At 39.8% G+C, this 5000-nt stretch overlaps 1 protein-coding gene across 1 annotated transcript in view; it reads right to left on the reverse strand.

Moving 5' to 3' along the window:
- Nucleotides 1-5000, reverse strand: part of LOC138977791 (uncharacterized) — a 38427-nt gene that overhangs the window by 19390 nt on the left and 14037 nt on the right. The window lies entirely within an intron of this gene.

Genomic DNA, 5000 nt, shown 5'->3' on the forward strand with positions numbered 1-5000 from the left:
TTGATCAGCGATTGACCCTGGCTAAGCCTCAAAAGATGGAAATAATCTAAACGAATATTACGTTTTACTGTCAATCAATGCAGCGTTTCTACCAGCGCTAGCCAATGAAACAGAACCTGTTGAAGGGTACACCATTCGTCGCTTAATTTCGTGATGAAGACAATTCGATTACTGATCACTTTCTTCCACTCCTCCCTCAAAGGCTTCAGAAGCTCATATGTATATATATATAGCTTTTCGTCTGACAGAAGAAACGGTGGTAGTTATCACAAGAACAGTTGGTGTAAAATCCACGTTGTCAAACAGCACCAACATCGAGCACTCTGCTGTTTTTCTTACAAAATGACGACATAGTTTACACACACACAAAAACAATTGTCCTGGTACATCAGTTAAATCTCTGGAATCTGTTTCCTGAAATTATGCTCACATCATAATTATAATATGCACGGTTCCCAGAACGTTTACTGGTATTCATCGGTCCAAAATCATAGACTGAACACAAATATCGCAAAGTTAGCCTCTGTCTGAACGTGCGACAAACATGTAGGTCACACGGTCACGTGACAATTATCACAGTAACAACAATTCATGTAGAAATGTAGAAATGTAGAAATTGTTTTGCACAAATCGAACACTTTTCTGTTCTTATCACACTCGAAGGCCACTTTGAGGAAAACCGCCCATCCTTTCGAAATGACTCGACTGTCGAACTTTATTTTAATCAAATATTGCCGACTCCCTAAACGTCATCACAGAAGTACGCCAGCACCTTTTATTTTATTCTATGAGAAATCGTTTTCGTGAAAGCCAAGGCAACAAACTACAATTCTTTGTTCCCACATCTATCAGCAAACAATCCTGAAAACGAACGATTCACTTTTCTTTACACTCAGAGGCAAATCGCCGTTATATCTTTAAAAAAAAGTATGAAGAGTTCTTCTGAAGCTAGCACGAAGGTTACATTAGTTTGATTAAGGAACGGATACGCAAGAAGGAGTCCTAACCTTCATCCTGATATAATTATGAAGTCCCGCCCATTCCTCCTTCACCCTCCACCCTTCGAGGTCGTGTATATAAGGGAGAAAAAAAAATAGTCTGTTTACGGTAACCCGACCGACCCTATTTTTTTCGCGCGACCCTAGACTTTTTTTTTTGGCATTTGGGGAAAAAAAAAAAAAAAAAAAAAAAAAAAAGTTTTTTTTTTTTTTTTTGCAAAATAACGTAAAAATATGGTTTTTTGGTAAAAAAAAAAAAAAAAAAAAAAAAAAATCCCGACCTATGGGCCTATGTTACCGTAAACAGACCTTTTTTTGTTTTGTTTTGCCTAACACTATTGTTTTGCAGTAGAATAGCCCCCCGTCGTATCTCAGTCCATGCAGAGTTTTTACTGTGCCATGGCAACGCGCTGGGAAGTCTCGAGGATGCCTGACTTACATCTATTGTATCCATAGAAACCGAGTCAAATCGGCAAGACACAAGGTTTCACATCATTTTCGTAGCAAGTTTTAAGCAAAGAGATATGTTAATTTCTAAATGATGAAATTTGTTAGCAAATGACTGATATATACGTTTATTTCCGATTTTTACAAAGGCAGCTTTTGGTATTTGAGGGTACTATGAGTTTCTCTATTCTTCTCTTTGTGCGTGCGTGCGTATTTGCGTGCGTCCGTGCGTGCGCGCGCGCGTGTGAGTGTGTGTGTGTGTGTGAGTGTGTGTGTGTGTGAGTGTGTGTGTGTGTGTGTATGCGTGCGTGCGTGTGTGTGTGTGTGTGTGTGTGTGTGTGTGTGTGTGTGTGTGTGTGTGTGTGTGTGCACGCACTCGTACGTAAGTGCTTTCCAATATCGAATCGAACAAAACACATTTAAATAAATACACAAATTCGCTGAAAATTTAGTCAATCTGTCGGCCTTAAACTGTGAAGAGGTTAAAACTAAACAGTCTGGATCAATTTTTAATTTCCATGGCAAGCAGAATTTTGAATCAAAATGTGTAAATTATTTAAAATAGTCGTTTTGTGTGTACGTGTGGTCATGTTCATATTTGTTGGGGCCATAACAAGCAGTGTCGGGGGACCGTAACACGACACAAAAGCATTCTTCATTTTACTCACTTTTTCTTTTGATTTGAAACTTAAAATTAATGTTGATAATGTCCGTGCCTCATTCTTTGTATTAGTAAATAGTTTTGGTCTGCAAGTTGCCCATGTTTCATATTTTTTAGCGGAGCAGGTCAATGCATTAAATAGGTGATTGAAAGAAGCGGTATTTGTTTTATGTTTGCCTAAAAAAACAAGATTTATCTCGGTAAAAGTTGTACTATTAAGTGGCAGAGACATTTAGTAGTTCAGGCGTATATGATTTGATGTCCACTCAGACGAATTGCCTGAGATAATATATTTTAAGTTAGCATACCCACACGCCACGTCGATCTTCTGGGTTACGGTACAAAGTTGGGCGTAACAACCGTCTTGGTACGTGTATGGGCGTAACGCGTCTCCATCGTGAACTATGTCGTGCAAAAAGCCAGTCCACACCGATTATGAGACCAACAAAATATCACACATGAAAAATATCACCCTGGATAATTTGACTTAACAAGCACAATTTAGTATTATACTTTTTTGTATTGTTTAGATGAACGAGTGAGTTAATAATTAACAGCGCAACGAACAGAAGGCAAGACAAAGCAGACCGATCAGCCTCTGGCACTTCTTTGATATTTGAAAAAAGAGCAACTTCCCATCCGTCTTGTACAGTCTTCTTCTTCTTCTTCGTTCATGGGCATAGACTCCCACGTTCACTCATGTTTTTAGCACGAGTGGATTTTTACATGTATGACCGCTTTTACCCCGGCATTCAGGCAGCATACGCCGATTTTGGAGGAGGTATGCTGGGTATTTTCGTGTTTCTATAACCCACCGAACTCTGACATGGATTACAGGATCTTTTCCGTGCGCACTTGGTCTTGTGCTTGCGTGTACACACGACGGGGGTTAATTCACTAGCAGGTCTGCACATAAGTTGACCTGGGAGATCGGAAAAATCTCCACTCTTAACCCACCAGGCGGCAGCGACCGGGATTCGAACTCACGACCTCCCGATTGTACAGTCAATAGATTGTCATTTCAGCAAACCACAGAATATTTAAAGTCTCAGTCCTTCCCAAGGCCTAGCCTCTTCTTTTTATATTTAGTCAAGTTTTGACTAAATATTTTAACATCGAGGGGGAATCGAAACGAGGGTCGTGGTGTATGTGCGTGTGTGTGTGTGTGTGTGTGTCTGTGTGTGTGTGTGTGTGTGTAGAGCGATTCAGACTAAACTACTGGACCGATCTTTATGAAATTTGACATGAGAGTTCCTGGGTATGAAATCCCCGAAGGTTTTTTTCATTTTTTTGATAAATGTCTTTGATGACGTCATATCCGGCTTTTCGTGAAAGTTGAGGCGGCACTGTCACGCCCTCATTTTTCAACCAAATTGGTTGAAATTTTGGTCAAGTAATCTTCGACGAAGCCCGGACTTCGCTATTGCATTTCAGCTTGGTGGCTTAAAAATTAATTAATGACTTTGGTCATTAAAAATCTGAAAATTGTAAAAAAAAAAAAAAAAATTTATAAAACGATCCAAATTTACGTTCATCTTATTCTCCATCATATTCCGATTCCAAAAACATATAAATATGTTATATTTGGATTAAAAACAAGCTCTGAAAATTGAATATATAAAAATTATTATCAAAATTAAATTGTCGAAATCAATTTAAAAACACTTTCATCTTATTCCTTGTCGGTTCCTGATTCCAAAAACATATAGATATGATATGTTTGGATTAAAAACACGCTCAGAAAGTTAAAACAAAGAGAGGTACAGAAACGCGTGCTATCCTTCTTAGCGCAACTGCTACCCCGCTCTTCTTGTCAATTTCACTGCCTTTGCCATGAGCGGTGGACTGACGATGCTACGAGTATACGGTCTTGCTGAAAAATGGCATTGCGTTCAGTTTCATTCTGTAAGTTCGACAGCTACTTGACTAAATATTGTATTTTCGCCTTACGCGACTTGTTCTAATTTGTCTCCATCTTCTGCGTTCCCGTCACCACTAGGCCTAATGTTGAAAAATCAGAGAAGCAGGACACTCAGCTAAGTTAACTAATACGTGCAAAGGTCACAGTTTTCAATAATTGCTTCGTGCGTCGTTGTCATATCCTCAACCAACTCTCTTGATTTTGGTACCGTTGTGTTCCTGAGACTTTCCTTTGATATTAAGCTCACTACATATAACGGAATCAAACACGTGATTAAGGGCGGGGATGTGGCTGAGTCGGTAGCGCGCTAGATTTGTATCCAGTAGGCCGCTGTCAGCGTGAGTTCGTCCCCACGTTCAGCGAGAGATTTATTTCTCAGAGTCAACTTTGTGTGCAGACTCTCGGCCTCGGTGTCCGAACACCCCCGTGTGTACACGCAAGCACAAGACCAAGTGCGCACAAAAAAGATCCTGTAACCCATGTCAGAGTTCGGTAGGTTATAGCAACACGAAAATACCCAGCAGGCTTCCTCCGAAAGCGGCGTATGGCTGCCTAAATGGCGGAGTAAAAACGGTCATACACGTAAAAGCCGTGGGAGTTTCAGCCCATGAACGAACAAACAAAACACGTGATAGTCGCCAATGAATGAAGTAATTTGTGTTTTTCTCGATTAAGGCAGATACTGTGACTAATTGGAACCTGGCAGTAGGGAGGGTATGACCGCAACAGTTGGTCTGCATCATTATGTACACGTGTTCGCATGTTTGGTTTTGATTATTTACCAGAGAAAGTAGATATTTTAGAAAATATGAAATGCAAATGGCGGCCATAATGAATCTTTTGCTTATATTTGCTATTATTCAAGACACATCTGAAAACAATTAAAGGTTAAGCGTTCCAGTTTTATTCACATTATTACACAATTTACGTGAAAGCGAAAGACACACGCCAATATTTGCTCAAAAGCATCCCG

Source organism: Littorina saxatilis, linkage group LG10 (genome assembly GCF_037325665.1).
Source record: "Littorina saxatilis isolate snail1 linkage group LG10, US_GU_Lsax_2.0, whole genome shotgun sequence".
NCBI lineage: Eukaryota > Metazoa > Mollusca > Gastropoda > Littorinimorpha > Littorinidae > Littorina > Littorina saxatilis.